Genomic DNA, 20,973 nt, shown 5'->3' with positions numbered 1-20,973 from the left:
TCCTGAAGGAAAAAAAAAAAAAAAAACAAACAAAAAAAAAAGTAAAAGACTAAAAGGAATTCATGTGCACAAAGAAGTCAATGTGCTTAAAGGGCCCTACAGCACTATCATGACTAGTATCGCATACTGATACTGTGAATTGTTGGTAAAGGTCAGAAGTTCACCAGTGTGGTACTGAAGCACAATGTTAAATGAAGAGGGATGTAGAAACAGGTGTCTAATTTTATTTTAGGCACCCTAAGGTATTCTTACCTGGCCTCCAGCAGCCACACTGTAATTACATGTCTCTCTCAAGTAATTTGTATCATTTGTGACAGCCCTATATAGATGTGTTTCATGCACTAGGGCATCTCAAATGGCACTTGATACCTGCTTTATGCACCTGAATTCTTTTTTCGGTTTTTTACCAAAACCTGAGAAAAAATATTTGGCTTTTTACCAAAACATGAGAAAACTCTGACAGACACTTGAAATTGCCTCTTTCAGATCCAGGCAAATAGCCAATGAATAATATTTCTGACAAGGCAAACTTTGTACTGAAACATGCTATTTATGAGTACCTGATTTGTCAGCTGATAATGTTCTTAAGCTGGATTTTTTGACTCATCACATATATATATATGTATGTCTATATATATATATACAAACACGTGTGTATGTATATGTATATATACGTACATATTTTTAAAGCAAGCTGAATAAAGACAGCAAGCTGCCATCAGTCAGGCACGAAACTTTTCGTCCAACGCCCAGATCTCTGCTGTCACTTACACAAACTGAGCGACTGATAACAGAAGTAGATTGTTAACTTCTCCCATCAGCTAGCACTAGAGAGGGAAGGGACCTTTTGTTTTGGTCCCTTGCAGATTAACTATTAATAGCTTTTGGCAGCTGAGATGGCGTTGAAGGTCTCCTTTGAAACATGCTTCATGATTTTTTTTCTGCTTTGATAAGGAAGTGGCTCTTTCAAAGGAAACTTTTGCATGTAGTTGCCCATTCTGTCACTGTTTCTGGCTCTAGAACGTTTGTTTTCCTCCTTCGCAAGGTCATTTTCATTTCCACTTTTGCTCAGCAGCGTTTGGTGGTTTCTGTGTAGGGAGAGCTAACTTTTGCCCTACAGTCTTCCACTTTTCTGAGCCTGATGCCCAGAATTTGACTTCCTTTCTTGCCTACCCCTAAACCTGAATGCCAAATACTTACATGTTTTCCACAGGGAGAATGGGGAATATGGGACCTCCCAGGAACCATTACTCAAGCAATATTTGACTCTAGCCCTGTTCCCCTCTAATGGTGAAACAATCTCTGCTCTAAGCTAAATTAAAGGTTATTTTGTGTCTGACTGAGAGGCAAATGCAAGCCATTGTATCAACAAAACAGCTCAGATACTGGTTGGTCTGCTTCATCCTTCTCCACATTTGTGATGATTCTGCAAAGATCCTGGAGTGCCCAGGGCTCTGTATCAGCCTGTCCAGCGAGAGGACATGCAAGCTCTCCTATTTCCCTTCTTCTACCTCCTTTGTATAAATGAGCATGTTTGAATGACAGCTAGAGAAAAATCACAGAAATATGGTCCAATTATGAAGGAAGAAACTACAGCTCTAAGACCAAATGCTCTTCAGGATAGCATCCATCAGGTTCTGCCATTATCTGCCACAACAAACAAAGGCTGCCAGACACTTATTAATTTTGTGAACACATCAATGACAGTTAAAACTTTCCCTGATCATATTTCTAGAGAATGAAGCCATTCTTCCTGCTTATCTTGCTCCTTTGTTCTATAGCTACCGATGCCAGACTTTGTTTCTACAACTGGTTCCAGGTTTATGTACTTGACTATATTTATGATGCTTTTGCGTAGTCTAAATTCCCAGAAAGGAAAACATTCAATTTAAATTGTCATCTGTTCATAGAATGCAAATAAAAAAGAGAAAATGAGGTCATTTTTGTGTTATACAGACTGTTAACTTTGATTTGGGGGCACTTGTATTAAACCCAGTAACACATGATTGAAGCATAATTAGTAGATATCAAAGGTAAACCAAATAAACCAGCAAGGTACCCAAGCCTGATGTGGAGATATTAGGGGGTAAATGCCTTGGTCCTTATGAAAGTTATTTGGTCTAACTACTAAAAACCTCATACCTCTCCCATGTGAATTTCTTCCTTTTCTGCTTTCAGCTCATAGTTTCTTTTGTTTTCCTCCATTAACATCAAAGCATTTACGTAGCCAATATTTTCTGACAATGAAAGCACAGTTTTATCAAGTTACCTTCTATCTTTTTCTTAAATAACTAAGTTGAATTTTTAAATGTGTTTTGATTGTTCAAGTTTTTTTGTTTGGTTGGTTTTTGTTTTTTATTTTTTTACTGGGAAGGTTTTTCCATCCCTCAATAATTTTTGTGGTCTTTTTCTCCCACTTTGAAAGAGAGGAAAATTTTTTAAAGCCATCATGAAATAGTTGATATATTTCCAAATGCCACAAACTATTTTGAGGGCATGCTGCATTTTCAGGAAAAAAGAAAAAAGAGAAAAACCAGAGAAAAAAGAGAAAAAAAAGAGAGGGGCTTAGATTACAATGAAAAAACTATACATTCTTTTCCCTAAAACATGTTACATGAGTTGATTATAGTGAGTAAGTTAAAAATATGCTTAAATGAGGAGTTTTCTTTGCAGGCAGAATATGACCCTGATATTTCAAAATGGCTGTAAAGAAGCCAAAACAAATTTACAAGTCCAGTTATGGAAAGTGAAATAATGGTAATCACAGGCCTTAAAATTTCAAAGGATATTTCTAAACAAATTTCTGAAAAGTAGTAAATGATGATGGTAAATGACACTGACTTATCCAACAAAGAGGAAGTGATTTTATGCCAGCAATATTCAGAAAATGATATAGAATCATAGAATCATAGAATAGTTAGGGTTGGAAAGGACCTTAAGATCATCTAGTTCAAACCCCCGTGCCATGTGCAGGGACACCTCACACTAAAACACTTATGAAGTGTTTGTCAGGTTGCACAATGTGGAGTTTGTATTAGTAGCAGTTATTGTGGCAGTAAGGAGAGACTATTCCTTCTAAAGGTGAAGTCAGACAATCATCTTCATGGGCAATGGTATGAAAGACCTGCTAATATGACAGGTTTAATAGCAGGTACAGCAACTATGAGACCTAATCTCTGAAAATACTTATACATCCATTGTCATGGGTTTGCTTTAGAAATGGCTTCAATGTTATGAAAAATAATAGAATTTGAACAAATATTCTTAAATATATTTGCAAAATTAAATGCATTTAGAAATCTCAGATTACTCAGATGAGTTCCATTTTTCAGGTAAAAAGGCAGAATAAACAGTGCAGGGTACCACCAGCCTTCTGTACCCCCAGCTCTTTGCAGTGAATGCTACACTGACACAATGGTCTCAGCTACTGAGAATTATCTTGTGCAGCCCTATCCCAGAGACCCAGTAAGTGGTCCTGAACTGGAAACTTGAACTGGTGGGATAACAGAACCAGTGGGAACACTGAACTTTGCTGCTGAAATAGGTCAAAAAGCTCTGGCTATCAATCAGCCTATGGTTTTGAAAGAATTTTAGCAGTAAATTAAATTAAAAAAATAAGGGGGAGAGGAGACACAAATAGGAACAGTGAACCTGCACTACCTAAATACAGCACAGACTATTTGTAAAACCATTAATTCTGAAGCAATTATTTTATAGTGCCAGTACTCCTTTGAGATTAGAGCCGAAATGCTTCCAAATTGTACCTTTAGAAGATATTGCTGCACCTGTAACACAAAGCCAAGGTGACAACTTCGATCATGATTAACTGCTAAGCTTCATCTACTGCAAATGAACTATGAGGTCATTATGGTCAGTTCAGAAATGTCTCCATCCACTCAGCCAAATGCCAGCAGTTTATGAGATAGGAGAAGTGGATGAAAATGATTTTGGTAGTGTGTTCAACCTGTGATAGGAGTGCAGTTACAGAGCTCTTCATCATACTAAAGCTCATCTTGGATTTACAGTGTAGAAAATCACCCATGACTTTGAGAAGTTGCAGAGTAATGTTTCAGTTCAGGAATCATGAGGTGTTTATCTAGTCACACATTACCTAAGTGTTTGGATAGGATTTAACCCTTCAAAAGCCACTAGCTGCTTACACCATATTAAGATCCAAATCTTATCCAGGTCTAGGAAAAATGGAAAATAGCAACTCAGTGGGGAGATGGATAAATCAGTCTGTCCAGGCTCTCTACTTGGAGAATGAAACCCACCTGACAAATAGAAAGAAAATGTAGCACTTTTTTCCTAGCGTAACACTGTATATTGAAAAGCAGTCAGGTATGTGGAAGGTCTTCTGATGACAGCCTGATGGTACCATCCTGTTCAGCTTTCTGCCACCTCTCCTGCTCTACCTGTGCAGTTTGAAATAGGAGCGAAATTACCAAAAAAGAAGGTAATAAAACACAGTAAGGCACCTGCTCACTTTCAAAGACAGCCTTAGTAGATATCCTTGTCTTGTAAAGCTCAATGTTCTCACAAATTTTCCACCAGTATATTGTACCTGGCAGGGATCATTTTCCTGAACTGCTATCTTTAAAGTTTTACAAGCCGCTAAGGGTTTGTCAGGTTAGACACTAATAGACAAGAAAGCTGTTGCACAGTGTTACAGGCAGGTTCTCTATTTTCCTCCAGTAAAATGATGTGTTTGTGATGAAACTGACAGCCCTCTGTTCAACACATTATGTTGCAAAAGATCCCTCAGAATAACATGTGCTGAAGCACCCAAAGCAGACAGAAAAGATAGAACTTGTTTTTCTTTTTATTACTGCAGGAAATAGACCTTATTTTTTCACTGTATTTAATAGTATCTTTCCAACTGATGGAGACCCTCAGCACTACAGAAGAGAAAGTTATAATACATTAGAGAATCAAATGGCGTACATTCAAAAGATATTTTTGATTAATATATTTATCAGGATTTTTCATTACATAAAATGGTTTTCTGCTTGTACTTTTCTTTTGGTTTCTTTAACCTGTGCAGGCATAATACATTCAAAGGGTAATGCAACAGCATGTTCTTTTCATTCCCATGACATGGATGTTTGTGTCATAGATCAGCTATTTGGAGGAGAATGAAGAAAAAAAATGCCAGTACCTCACTTGATTCTGCAGTAGAATACTTCATGCCGTATCTCAGCTGCACAATAAAAAAGACAAATTCAGTCATTCACAGGAAACCTGAGTACAGTATGATGCATTTGCTTTTGGTAATAGAAAAAAGTGAGAACTTAACTACTTCTCTGACCGTTTTGCTCCAAAGTATGAGTCTACAGAAACAAGCTGAATCTGCCACCAATTTCCTTCTAATGTAGGCATAGAAAATAGCTTGCTACAATTTCCACTTTTTTGCTCGTTAGGAAGTGGTTGTTACAGGGCTTTGACAACTAGTGATAGGAATCTGGAAGGTTATATCCACAGCTGGTATAAATTGACCTGACTGTCCCAAAGTCAATGAATGCTGAAATACATGTGGTAAGGCTTTCAATGTAGGCTCTATTTGGTATCCCCTTCTAAGTCACATTTTACTTGGAAAAGGCTGTAACTAATTTATTTGTGAAAAATGTTAGATTTTGTTTCTGCACCTGTAAAATGTACATAAACCTGTTTACCTGCATCTCAGGGGTATTATAAGGTTGAATTAGTTAAGTAATGTATACTTCTCAGAGTCCCTTGAGTGAAAAATGTTGTAGGAATGCAAACCTGTGAAGATTCAGGGTGGTAAGATCTCCTAAATTCTGCTCACTCTGTTATAGTAATTCTGGGTAAACTAGCCTGGAGAGCGATGTACTGGCAATAGCTTTTCATAATCCTGTGTGAGCTATTAATGGTCAGGGTATAATACATGATAACCTGCGCTTCACAAAGAGGCACTGGGTTGAGTACTTATCATATTTATAGATATTACTGTACCTATAGAGGTAGGCAATTAGGTTTAGAAGTCCTTGATTAGTTCTCCAGTGCCAGCCCTGGCTGTAGCCCTGAAATAAACAAGTTGCTCCAGGTGATATTATGGCACAGTAATGAGGTTTAGATGATATCTAAAGTAGCTATGTTTGCCTTTGTTTCATTCTTTTGATTAACACATATGGATTATTACAGCTAAGATGATTTGGGCTGTTATTTCTCTCTTATACTTTCCTAGATTCCTTTACCGTGGAATAAGAGACTTGTCTGCAAAAATATCTCAGCTAAAGATCATTGTCATTCTTGCTGACTTTTTGTTGTTATTGTTGTTTTGTTTTCAAAACTTAAGCATTTATAATTTGAATATGCTTTTTAGAAGGCAGTGCAGAAGTCAGTCTGGAATTTTGCAGCTTTCAGCATAATTTCAATTTTATGTCTTGTTTTGCCACTTAAAACAATGCTCTATCTAGAAGAATACATTTCAAAATTTATCATTAGCTCCTAAACTTACACTTTATCATTAGGTAAGCCATCGTAGTAAAAGGGTGGAAACCAAAAAAAGTAATAATATACATTACAAAGAATTGCATACATTAAGGGCAATTGTTATAGTATTTAATCTCCTCTTTATATCTGAAGATGCACATTTTCTCTAAACGGTCATCCTACATGCAGAAGGAAATTAGATCAAGTGGAGTAAATTAGCTCAGAGCTTGCAACAGAGAATAAAAAAGTGTTCCTAGAAGAAAGAATTGAGTAGCTGGACTTACTTCCAAGGGATGTGGTCAAGGCACTTTTGCTTCATATATTAAAGAACCAGTTAGATGAGACACTAATGCAGATTTTAAATAGAATTATTTGCAACAGCTATAGGCTGTGTCTGCAGGGAACAACTGGGGTTTTTTGCTTGTTTGATTTCCCTGACAGCAGACAAAAATCTGTTTTAATGACAGGTAGAGACTGACAAGGGTGTTGGGAATTTGTTGTCTTTTGGTATCATAAATTTTAACATCAGGCAATTTGAAATAACTACACTGAGAGTAAACTTATGTTTCACTCAAGCAGGTGGAAGACTCCTTAGGATAGCAATGAAAATAGAACGAATAGGTCAAAGTCTATTTAATTGATTTTCTGTTTAGAGGAAGGCTTATGCTCTCTATAGTAAAATCAAGAAGAAATCAATTCTGAAAACAAACTACTCAGGACAGAAAGCGGGATTCTTTAGCATCTTGCAGACAAATGTTGGCATAAAGGTAAAATTAGCATATATTTGTTATAACTTTATCCATTTGCACTATCCTGAATGTAGAAACAAAATGCATATAAATATCCAGGGATAGCTATGAAATAATATACTTTGCATGCGGATGATGAAGGAACTTAACGTTACTGGGTACCATTTCTCTTCCTCATCTGCAGCATAAGAACATGGGAAAACAAAGGTAATTAGAAACACAGGTGGTTCTGACCTAGAAGTGCTTCCTTTCAAAATAAAGATTATTTTGCTCTCTGATGATGGAAACAGCTTTGGTGAAATTTCAAGAAGTGTGATAGATTTTGCTTTGTTTCATTTCACGCTTCAGAGTTGATTTAACTATAGCATACAGGAAAATGCTGTCTCTGGCCAAGATTATATACATTCTATGAAGAATCACAACACCAAGAATAATTAGCCATCTGAAAACACCTTTTAAGCTAATTTTACCTATTGATTACTCAGTTAGCAGGGGAAGTAGATTTTAACAAAGATAGCTGTTTCTATTTGTTATTAATTTTAAAAAAAAATGCACTCTTAAATTAAACCTTCAACAGCCTGAAGCCTTTATGGAGCCCACACCTCTATAAAGTTTTAAGCTTCTGTCAGTAGCTAAAGCACAGGTGAAACTTGGGGAGCCGTTTTACACCCTCAACACAGTCCATTTCTCAGTCCATTTCAGGCCCAGGCTGATCTATTACCCTTAGAGCTATGTGAAGGCCACACTCAGTTTGACCAAGCCTTGGACTGTACTCAAGCAAGGAATTATAGAATCATAGCATAGATAGGGTTGGAAAGGACCTTAGGATCATCTGGTTCCAACCCCCTTGCCATGGGCAGGGACACCTCACACTAAACCATGCCACTCAAGGCCTCATCCAACCTGGCCTTGAACACTGCCAGGGATGGAGCATTCACAACCTCCCTGGGCAACCCATTCCCTGGGTGCCTCACCACCCTTACAGTAAAGAATTTCTTCCTTATATCCAATCTAAACTTCCCCTGTTTAAGTTTTAACCCGTTACCCCTTGTCCTGTCACTACAGTCCCTAATGAAGAGTCCAGCCCCAGCATCTTTATAGGCCGCCTTCAGATACTGGAAGGCTGCTATGAGGTTTCCACGCAGCCTTCTCTTCTCCAGGCTGAACAGCCCCAACTTTCTCAGCCTATCTTCATACAGGAGGTGCTCCAGTCCCCTGATCATCCTCGTGGCCCTCATCTGGACTTGTTCCAACAGTTCCATGTCCTTTTGATGTTGAGGACACCAGAACGGCACACAATACTCCAAGTGAGGTCTCACGAGAGCAGAGTAGAGGGGCAGGATCACCTCCTTCAACCTGCTGGTCACGTTCCTTTTGATGCAGCCAAGGATATTGGCTTTCCGGGCTGCGAGCGCACACTGAAGCCGGCTCATGTTCATTTTCTCATTGACCAACACTCCCAAGTCCTTCTCTGCAGGGCTGCTCTGAATCTCTTCTCTGCCCAACCTGTAGCCGTGCCTGGGATTGCCCTGACCCAGGTGTAGGACCTTGCACTTGGCATGGTTAAAATTCATAAGACTGGCATCACTTCCCTCCAGCGTATCAACCGAACCACACAGCTTGGTGTCATCAGCAAACTTGCTGAGGGCGCACTCAATCCCACTGTCCATGTCACCGACAAAGATGTTGAACAAGACCGTTCCCAACACCGATCCCTGAGGGACACCACTCGTTACTGGTCTCCAGCCAGACATCGACCCATTGACCACAGCTCTTTGTGTGCGGCCATCCAGCCAGTTCTTTATCCACTGAGTGGTCCACCCATCAAATTGATGTCTCTCCAATTTAGAGACAAGGGTGTCATGTGGGACAGTGTCGAACGCTTTGCACAAGTCCAGGGAGATGACTTCAACTGCTCTGCCCCTGTCCATCAGTTCCGTAGCCCCATCATAGAAGGCCACCAAATTGGTCAGGCAGGATTTCCACTTAGTGAAGCCATGCTGCTGTCACCAAGCACCTCCTTGTTTTTCATGTGCCTTAGCATGCCTCCTAGAAGAATCTGCTCCAAGATTTTGCCAGGCACGGAGGTGAGACTGACTGGTCTGTAGTTCCGTGGGTCATCCATTTTCCCCTTCTTGAAAATGGGGGTTATATTTCCCTTTTTCCAGTTGTCAGGAACTTCACCTCACTGCCATGATTTTTCAAATGTGATGGCCAGTGGCTTAGTAACTTCATTCACCAGCTCCTTCAGGACCCACGGATGGATTCATCAGGTCCCATGGACTTGTGTACGTTTAGGTTTTTAAGATGGTCTCGAACCAGATCCTCTCCTACAGTGGGCCTAGGATCTTCATTCTCACAGTCCCTGCGTCCACCTTCCATGACTTGGGTGGTGCAGTCGGAGCTTTTGCCAGTGAAGACCGAGGCAAAGAAGTCATTAAGAACATCAGCCTTCTCCAAATTCAGGGTAGTTGGTTCTCCTTATAGCTTCTGGAGAGGGCCCACGTTGTCCCTAGTCTGTCTTTTACTCACTATGTATCTATAGAATCCCTTCCTGTTATCCTTAACATCCCTAGCCAAGTTCAATTCTAACTGGGCCTTAGCTTTCCTCACCTGGTCCCTAGCTTCCCAGACAACATCCCTGTATTCTTCCCAGGCCGCCTGTCCTTGCTTCCACTTTTTATAAGCCTCTTTTTTCCTTTGAATTTTCCTGAGCAGCTCCTTATCCATCCAAGGAGGTCTCCTGGCCCTCCTGCTGCACTTCCTTCTAGTTGGGATGCAACACTCCTGAGCTTGTAGCAGGTGATCCTTCAATATCAACCAACAGTCTGGGGCTCCCCTGCCCTCTAGGGCTGTATCCTATGGAATCTTACTAAGCAGGTTCCTGAAGAGGCCAAAGTCTGCTCTCTTGAAGTCCAGGGCAGTGAGCTTGCTGAACGCTCTTCTCACTGTCCTGAGGATCTCGAATTCGACCATCTCGTCGTTGCTGCAACCAAGTCTGCCCTGGAGCGTCACATTTCCAACCAGCCCTTCCCTGTTGGTGAGCACAAGGTCAAGCATGGCATCTCTCCTTGTCGGCTCCTCTATCACTTGCAGAAGGAAGTTGTCTTCTACACAATCGAGGAACCTCCTGGATTGCTTGTGCCGGGCCGTACCTTCACTCCAACAGATTTCAGGGTGGTTGAAGTCTCCCATGAGAACAAGGGCCTGTGAGCGTGAGGCTGTTCCTATCTGTCTGTAGAGTGCTTCATCCACAGATTCCTCTTGATCAGGTGGTCTGTAACAGATCCCCACAGTAATGTCCCCCATCGCTGTTCTCCCTTTAACCCTGACCCACAAACTCTCTGTCAACTGCTCACCTGTCTGGTGTAGATCATGTTGACTACATGAACATGGTTGAGTTAGCCATTTAAAAGGATCTTCATCTTGGCACTACAAGGCAGTTACTGTGAGCCCAAGCTACAGTTAGGCCATTAATGTATGCAGAAAAGAAATAAGGAAAGGAGATAAAAGTATGTAACTCTACCCTTGTCTGTTGCCCCATGGTGGAGTTATATTGCAAATTGAAGAGGATCACTGCTGGAGGCTCTTCGTGCTTCACTTTCACAACAGAGAAAGGGATTTCTGCAGTCTGGTGGGAAGCTGAAAATCCTCTGTACAGGACAGATCTTCCATCATAGCACTATCTGGTAAGGAGGCAGTAATGGACACATCTCCAACCTCTTACCCAAAGTTTATCCTCTCTCCATTTGCCAAGCTAGTCACTCTTTCACTAAGCATCATTTCACCACATTGAAACATCCCAGAAAAATACCTAATTCATAGCCATCCTCCCAAGGTTTGAGCTCACTTCAGTCTCATTGTATTGTCTGTTCCTTTAATCCAGTCCATTAGAGCTGCTTTCTGAGGGGCTTCCCAGAAATACATTCCCCTTTCTTCTACCACAGTCAGGAGTAAAGTTTGTCCCTTTCTGCCCCTATGAATTCAGGAAGGATTATTACCCTGTGTCACAGACAACGATAGGAGTTAGAAAGAATTAGCTTCACTGTAGTCAACAGAGAGCCTGGTGCAGAGGCAACAACAGCATCACGGTCCTTCAGTATTTCTAAGTAGAACAGAAACTATGTATATTATATGGAAAAAGAGAGCGATGTTAACCAGCAGTATTAGAGAAGAATTATTGGTTAATAAAAATGGGTACAGCTACATGCAGGCAAATTAGATCTATTTCAGTAACTTAGTAACTCAGCCATTGAAGTCTAGTGCTAACATTTATCAATAATAACTACAATAATAATTAATAATCAGAGTAGTTCTGATTAATTATATGCTGTGACTGTATTTAATTTTTTTTTCCCCTCATTCCTCTGACAAAAGTAATTTATCTACCCCTTTTATTAGTGCTGGTAATTTATGCATACACACATATGCATATTCATGCATATATATATATGTATGAAATAAAAACAGAAATAATATTTTGATTTTAAATTGCGTATAATTTTTTTAATCATGCTACATAGCAAGGTGCTTTACTGTGGCTTTCAGTTAATGTATATTTCTGCACTTGGCTTTTAATTTCCTACACTTTTTCCACTGTACATACCCACTCCCTGTCAAAATCATCATTTTGCATTATAGTCTGAATGGTTTCAAGCTGGTTAGGTTTCATTCCCCTGTTTTCTGCGAAATAGCAGGGGATAAAGTTACTTTTCTTTTAATGTTGAGAGAATAACTACAGTACTTGAAGCCTATAGTGAACTAAGTGGGCAGAGTCATCATTATCACACTGAGTCCCAATTTTAATATCTTGTGATTTGTCTGAAATTCAAGATACGCAGCAACCAGCCTTCTGTAGTTAAGCAGTTTCAGCAAGCTTTCCACAGGGCAAAATGCAGAAAATGCGACTCCTGGGCTGAACATTTTCACAAAGAGTTCTTAGGGGTTTTGTCTGATTCCTCAGGAAGCTAAAATCTGAACTAACACAGTTGACACTGACAGCTGTGAATTACTTCAAAAGGTTGAAATTTAACATGACAAATCTTAAGGTTATTGCTCAAACTCTTTCACACTCCTCAGTGGAAGGCTGTAATGGAGTGAGTACGCAGTTCAAGTAGTACTCTTTTTATGAAGCCTCACTGCCCTTGGGCTGCCCTTGAGCTGTGGTCAGATGCTCAGTAATCCTGGATGCATAGCTGTACAGCTTTGTTTTTCTGACAGAAAAGAATGGACAACTCAGTGTTTGTCTGATGGTGCCAGTGATGGGTGTCCCAGGCCACTGGCCACTGATGGTGCCAGTGATGGGTGTCCCAGGCCACTGCTTCCTGCCCTCAACCCATCTCTTATGGCCCTGTGACTGCCAACATTATGACACTGTAGAGATGTTTGCTGATGCCCCTCTGAGGGGCCCAGCCTTCTGTTTCTGAGTTTAAATTCCAGAGAAGTGAAAGCCCTAAAAAATAATATGCCACTTGGGGGACTCTGCTTGCTTCTTGTTTGCCCCATGCTTTTATCATTGTTTTGCACATGGGCAGTCTGCAAGATGCTCCCCCACTTCACCCTGGGTTACCAGGCCACAAAGTCCTAAAATGGCACCCAGTTCTTCTTCTCGTTCTTCATGAATGAGGCTTTCATGATGCCTTTTAATGTCCATCCCTCCAGAAACACTAATGAGTGCTGCTTTGCTCACGCTACTGAAGTTCATCTTTACCATCTCTAGCAACTTGTCTCTAGTCTGAGACTCAGTTAATGGCTGTGTTGGAGGAAGAGGGCTCAGGAAGGGGAGGATGGCCTGAACTCTGCTTTGCTAGGTGTTTTGATATGTTCCGTGTGGCAAAAATAAAGAAAGACTTGTTTGATATTGTGCCTGCTTTTGCTTTTGTAAACTTCTTGCCCTGTGTTTGGTTGTGAAGAGCCTGGAGCAAAGGACAGGGGTTTAAGGTAGGGAAGAAGGACACCAAAGTATTGTGAAACACTGGGAGAAGGAGGGCCTGCCAAAGCAAAGAAGTAGGTGTTGGCCACACAGCCAGAACTGCTCTCAGAGATGCAGGGCAGGAGTTCAACATGTGGAGCGTTGAGCAGAGACCATGAAGCACAGCTGGCCAATGTGGGCAAACCTCTCTCATGTCCTATGAAGCAGGTGCCAGCAAACGAATTCATGAGAGGCAGCTGGCAGGGGTCTCCAGGTGAGCTGGTGGTGTACTGTAAGGACTATACCAAGTGCAAGACTGGTCCATTCCATCCGTGCATGTCACTGGCCATTCAAAGCATAGAAGATTAACGTTTATTTCAGAAATGTCTCTCTCTCCTATTTCCCTTAGCTGGAAATGATCACCAAATTTGACTTTACAGACAAATAATTTCTGCCTTTCTCTAATTCTCATTGTTGGGCTAGTTTAGGAGAACACTTTTTGCCAACTGTAGCTGTGCGACAGAGCTACAAAGATTGATTGGTTTTTCAGACCAAGTGCCTAGATTAACAGTAGATGTACTATAATACAGGTTGCTATATCTTTTGCTGTACTGCTTGTTCTATTTTCTGAAACACGCAGACTTCAGCCCATCCATTTAGCAAGCCAGTGCTAAAAACGTCACTGTGCTTGAGCAACAGACAACTTCTTTGTGTGTGCACATTAGAAAGTAAGACCTCCAATTGTAAATCTGAGACAACTGCCAATGTAACTTCCTAGGGAGGCGATTTTCCTTTGGTGAAGGAGCTCTCTGCCTAGATTGGCATCCTTTTTCTTTTTTTTTCTCAGCATGATTGGTGCAGGGACAGGCTGTTTGGGGTTGTATTAAACACAATCACAGAGCCATTAAGATATCTGTCTGTAAACCCAAGGTATGATGTCAGAGCTCACGCTGGCTGTGCACAGCATAACCTCCCCCAGTGTAAAGAAGCATCCAGGCTAGGCAGTCACAAGTGCTGCCAGACAGATCAGTCCCTTCTGTGCTGTTGGCTGCAGACACTGGTATGCCCTGGCCATGATGATGGAAGGGATTTTGAGGAACTCAGTGCCAAATATTTCTTCTCTGTTACAGAAAGTATTAACTTTCAGTTCACTCTACATTTGCCTGTTAAAGTGATGGGATTATTTTTAAGTAAATATTTTTCTTTGGTGGTAAATTTGTATCAACAATAAAGTTTTTGATAGATTAAACTTCCCTCTCTTGTTTTCCAAGATAAGTTAGGGCATTAGGAGTAATGCTTGCACTGATTTATAACTGTAGGTTCTTCAAGGGAGCAAAGCATCATAAGCCCGTGAAATCAGGGAGTTATCAATTTCAGTGTAGATTTCATTGTATAAGAAAAATGCATAATTTGGCCATAAGCAAGTAAGTGCAGGTGTCAGTAGCTTTTCTACAGTATTGGGACATTGATATTCATAGTAAAAAATGATTAAGAAATTACAGACTACCAACAGCCTATTGCAGTGGATATAAATTACATTTTATTAAAAAGCTTGTGTTTTTTTAAAAAAGAAAAAATAAACAGAAATCACATAATACAGTTTCTTTTCAGAGCCCAGAAAGAAAGCATGGGATCCTTAAGAAAACAATTTGCTGAAGACTCATTAGGCCAAAGCAGCTCTTGGAATTGTGCCTCTGGCTCTCTAATGATCCATGAAACTTGAATTCAATAAAAAATTATTTAACTGTAAAGTAGTTGAACTGAGTCGACTTTTGTTTATCTTGGTATTTTTTAAGCCCTTTGTTGTGTAAATACGATTTGTTTCTCTTGGAGTTAAAGGATTTCCACAGAAGTATTACTGAGATGCTCTGAGATAGTTTGCAGCTATATTGACCTTTGTGCTTTTTTCTCTACTGATGGTATTACATACACCTAAACCCCAACAGCAGTAACTTACGGGATACGCACAATGAGGCTGCAAGTCTTGGGAGACTTTTGAAAGCTCATACATTAGACTCTCACTTTCCAATCCATTAATTCTGCTGTTCTCTGTCTGTTGGGAGCTTTGTTGTCTCTTGTAAGAATAACAGATCACTGCTGAAGCTTTTAAGATCTATTACCAGGAGAAGCTGCTGTGCAGACAGTGTGTCTCCACAAGCCTGGTCCTTTTGGCTGCCAAACTTGCTTCTCTTGACTTTATAAAAAAAAAAAAAAAAAAAAAAAAAAAAGAAGTATCACTTTCAAGAATGGACATATGAGATTTCTTTTTCTCTTGTCTTGAACTGCACCTGGTGGTATTTTATACACTGATCAGCCAGGAGATGGCACAATGCACTGGAATACTGCACCAGCCACTGGAGAACTCAGCTTCATTAAACTTACATGGATGGGGTTGCCCTGCAGACCCCTCTAGGCAAATGTCTGGCAGTAGCGGACCTAGCATAACTCTGCACAAACTCCTTTACGCTCAGAAAAACTTCTCCTGGAAAAGAACCAGTGTGAAATTTCCTGGGGCAGATCTACCTTAGGGCAAAGGATTATGACTTGTGGCTGCTTTGCTTTTCCTCCCGGGGGGCAGCTGGGACATTCTTGTGCTAATGACTTGTGCTGCTGATGGCATTCAATGGGTATAGAACTACGGCTGTGGTTTCCTAAATTTGAACACCACATAAAGCTCTTCTCTAGAAAACTGCAGGATGTTCAGCGACTGTGCAATGTTACAGTGACCATATCATGGTAACGAGGTCTAATTTGCTGCAGATCTGAGTCTCTGGGCCTACCTTGGCTTCTAGGGAAGCATTCCAGTTTATGGCAGAGGAAAATTGGATTTCATATGCTTGTACTGCCTGCCTGACTACATGTTTGGTGAACATAAAGAGACCTAAGTATAACTTATCCAGACATTGTTACAGTATTTATCATTACAGAAAAAGATAATATGTAGAAATTGGTGTGTCAGCTGGTATAGGAAACCTATCTAATAGGGAACAAGGTCAAAATAGTTTATTAGACTACTACACACAAAGGCGTTCTCAGTGTAGGCTAAGAAAACCCCCATGGCAACTTACTGCAGAATACCTTGTGGGCTGTAAATCTACATCTATCTTCACACTAAGTTCCCCATCCATCCACATGAGCTCATTGCATGTGTCACTGATTTTAGAGTAGAACTCCCTACTGACCTTTATAAGCATAAAAATCAATCCCCTGATTTTCCTTCTTTGGAGACCATTCTCCACATATAGCACATACCTATACTTTATCCTTATTTATGTTTTAGCTTAGTGTGGTATAAACTACCTTCCATCCAGGGATCATTAAGCACTTTACAATCTCCAGTTAATAAAGTCTCAAAACACAGGTAAATAGTCACACACAAAAAGACATTTTGGGTTTGTGATTACTCAAACCAATCTTATGGTGAGTCAATGTGTTTGTGTTCTTCACTTCCCTCCAAATTCTGACATTCAGAAAACCAGTGAACATTTTGATTAAATATTCAAGTATATTAATGTTTTAAGTGATAGGAGGCCAAGAGAGGTGAACTGTAGGCTAAAAGCATGCACGTCAAGAGCTACAGAGGGCCAGCTAAGATTCAATAACTTCTTCTTATGCCTTATCCCAAATCAGTATCAATCAGTGTTTCTATCTTATAAGCCAAGGAGATGGCAGAAGTACGTTCATGGTAAACATTTCCAGATCTTAATGTCATTGCCAATTATCAGCGAAAAGGAAAAACCCAACCCAAACCACTCTTGGATACTCAGAATGAGTTATATTCTGAGTGGCAATAATACAGTTTGGGGATGTTTTATTAAAGCAAGGAGTATGGATGTAATGAAATATAATACTGCAAAATTTGATTTCATGGAGGTAACTGGGCAGGGCTTCTGATTTACGCCCATCTAAACTTTTGCCTGCTGAAGACCTTGATGAAGTAAACTGCTGAGATGAACAGTGACTTTAGCCTTGTCTTTCACCTGCTGTGCTCATAATGGGAGGGAGGGAGGGGGGAGATTTCAATAACTCTTCTGTTTCACCTGTGGGAATTAGGAATTTATTCCATCACCATCTTCAAAGGCTGTCCATATCCGGTTAGTTATACTGTAATGGTTTAGCTATAAACTACTTTGTACATTAAGGCTGTGCCTAGACTCCTGCTGCCTTGGTTGCTTTACCAACCAGATTTCTTCTGCTTCTGTTCTGTGGAATAATGTTGGATCAGGAAATTGAAATCTCTCATTTTGCCTATGTCTACACACAGGTCTAGTAGTCTAATCATGTCTGGGTTTCCCATCCTGATTTGGGAACTCAGAAATGCTGCAAGGTCCTGCAATTTAGATACAGCTGTGCTCTTCCATTTCTGCTTACTACCTTCATCTTACAGTTTATTTTGTATTCTATCCTACATCTTTCATACACTAACATGCTTCATTCACTGTTAGTTTGTAGCTGAGTGAAAGGATAAAAAATATAAAGGTACAATTCTCTATTATCAGTTATTTAATAGTACAGTTATAGTGAGGCATCAAGTATCTTTTACCCTCCACACTGTTTTAGATTATTTTCACTGGTTTAGGTGAAAAAATGGTGAGATTATAAAATCTGCAGTTTTTATTATACTCTTAGTATTTTATTTACTACCTCAACTGTTCTCTGCCCTCCTTACTGTCTTTGCTCACTGCCCATGGAGAAATAACTAATTTGGGTCATTTTTCCTGTTTCCTTCACAGTATCCTAACAGTGTTGCTATAATTCTACCTTTTTTTTTTACATGGCTTTCCAGGAACCAGGACAGGGGAAGGAAAAATTTCAGAAGGAACCATAGTAATTTCACTTGTGCTATGGTTACCTGTAATAGACTGGAGCTGCTTCAGAGATCATCAGAGCCTATTATTCATGTACATTTCTCATGGGATTCATTTAGAGCTGGAGGACAGCAACTCATTAGATATGTCTTTACTGAAGGTTTAGTTTTGACTCTAGCTTAGGCATTGATCTTCACTAAACTTACACACTGTGCAAATCCTTGGTTTAGATTCAATTGCTTTGATTAAGAGACTATAAGCTGCTGCTTAAATGCTGATTTCAGCTTGGCTGGTAACTTATAGCAATGTATAAAGCCTGAATAATTTGATAGGTTTTGCGTGCTTTCCAACAGTCTCCCTGAAGATATCCAGCTGTATGACCAGAAGACTCACAGAATGGTTAGAAACCAAAGATCCAAAAGATATTTTCCTTGACTTCTTAACACATGCAGAAATGAGAGAGTAAATTTCTGTGCCTTTGCAGTTTGGCTGATCAGTCTACTTTGGATAAATCTAAGATATAACAACTACGAATTTATTCCAAAAGAGGGAAATAACTTTAAGGAGTGATGCTTCCTCTTCACCTATGTATGTTGAAGAGAGAATTTACTTATGGAAATGGAGCTCAGCCTTGGGAAAAATAAAAGCAGTCCTTTACAGAGATGCACTGACACTGCATCTTCCTTTATGAGGTCAAAGCCCTGGGGCCATTGTTGCTGTTTGTGGCAGGTTAGTTTATTTACTCACTTAACTTCATAATATATTTTTGTAAGAACTATGAAGGGCATATTTATATTAGCAAGTTTTGAACATCCTGCTCTATGTTTTGGCTGTAGAAAATGATTATTTTGATTTTAGATAGCTACAATTCTATGCTGTGATACCTGTTTGTAGTTTTGCTGATGGTCTGCTGCTGTCTGTAACTCCTTTTGGCTATTGACATTTTAGATCATCACATGTAGAACAGGGGCTTGCATCAAGGAAAAAGGGTTCTGCTGTGAACAAAGCATCAGTATGTACTTCCCTTCTATCAAATTCAGCTCATACAAATTGCATGTAAATCACACATAACAACCCCCTCCCTGGACTGTCTGCAGCTTCAGTGATGACTGGAGGAGAGGGAAAAGATTTGAAGACGACACAGTAACTGTCTTCCATCCTCTTGTGTGATACAGTGCAGATGATGCATCAATGAAACCAAATGGGACTACCTCAGTCCTCTTCTGCACACAAAAACATCCCCCATCTGAATTCTCTGCGTCTCTGAAAGCATCTCTGAATTGCTTTCAGAGACATTTTGCATGAATGAAGTTTACAGAGTCAGGCTGTAGTGCATAGATGTTGGGAGTTGGCATTTCTGGCAAGCTTCATAAAAAGTGCTTTGTTCACTTTGCTGTAGTTTGGAAGTCACTTGCCTGAGACAGTACAAGCATCTGTTAACAGGACCAGGGAATGGTCAGCATTAGGACTGTACAAGATGGTAAGAAATTTCTTCACCTGTACCTTGTACAGCCTCATGTTTAGTGGACCTTACAAATAGTCCCAAGATTTTATTTTCCTTGTATGTATTTCCTTTTTTTAATTCTTTTTCCCTCTCTGCTGGCTATTTGGTTTTAATCAAAGAACTATGTTGGCAATAAGAAGCTCCAACATGCACAGTCAGTCTAAACAACTGTGAAAGTACATCACAATAACACTATCTGATTGTACTGATACTGGGGTGGGCTTATAAGAACAAAAAGCCTACTTCTTGTCACTGGAGGTGAAAAATTGCTGTTTCAGATTTCCATACAAGATACGACTTTTTAAATTACTTCATCTTGTGATACTCCTCTTCATAGTAATACTACAGGAAGACACCTGCTCAATCATGTTTAGGAAAAGATTTTACCTTCTTAAGTTTTTGTTAAGTAGTGAATGTCATAGCTCTGCTGAAAGAATTCAAATTTCTTTAGAAAACTTCTGAAAGGGACTTCATTTATTCATTTTTAATCATTACTAGGTGAAGCAAATGAACAGAGAAGTCATGTGAGATCTCAGTCCAGCATGAGTTACTGAATGTTTTCTCAGAGTTTCAACAGCATTGAAACATCATTCTTATCTAGCATATTTCTTCTAAGAAATTAACAGCATGATATCAAGAAGTTGGACATTGCTAGTGATAGTATAAAAGTATTAAAAATAAGATGCAGAAAAATCATAAAGAGTAAAGCCAGAAATAATCTCACACCCAGAATAAATCATCTTGATTTAATTATGGTGGGATAATCAAAGCAGTTGATCAGTTTGGAATCTAAATTCCATGTTCTTGATGCAGTGCCATCAATCCAACATAAAAAAAAGGGATAGGCAAATGACTACAGTTCTGCTGCAACCTAATGAGTTTTCTGAGTGTGGTTTGCCTGTAGGATCAAACAGAATTCAGTTGTACTCATGCTCTGATGAGACACTTGAGTGCCTGAAGTTCTGGGCTCTTGTTGTCCAGGTGTGCCTTTACAAACATCCACTAAGATACACAGAGATTCTTTTTTCAAAGAAGAGGATGCTGTCTAGATAATCGCACTGTGGGAGACAGGAGTGGAAATGAGATTTAAGAGCCTCTCTAGATGTCCAAATACATGTTTCTTCCCTGCACTTGACAAAACCAGGAAGAGTAAAAGTAGATTTAAAAGAACAAACCAATGTAAAAATCTCTAACATTTTTTGAGTCTCAAAAATTGTTCTCATGGGTGATCAGTAGAAGTTGCTACAGGTTCACTTCTCCCAGTATCTACCATTGCCTCATTTAAAACTCTATCAGAGATAATGTTCTGTCTCCTTAATTTACTCTTCTCTAACTATGCTAAGCAAATAGCTCTAGATTGTTCTTCACCCTTGAGAAAGTAAAAAGATAAAATAATAAAAAAAAAAGGCATTACTAGTTGTTGGGAGCTGAACATCTACAGCTGTCAGGATCAACACTGATTAGGCATGGCACCAAGAAGCTTCCAATCTGGAGCTATCATATCTGTACTGTCCATTTTAGCCTCATTTTAGTCTCTCATATTTCATT

The sequence above is a fragment of the Psittacula echo genome, assembly GCF_963264785.1.
Source record: "Psittacula echo genome assembly, chromosome: 6".
Taxonomy (NCBI): domain Eukaryota; kingdom Metazoa; phylum Chordata; class Aves; order Psittaciformes; family Psittacidae; genus Psittacula; species Psittacula echo.
This window is presented reverse-complemented; position numbering follows the sequence as displayed.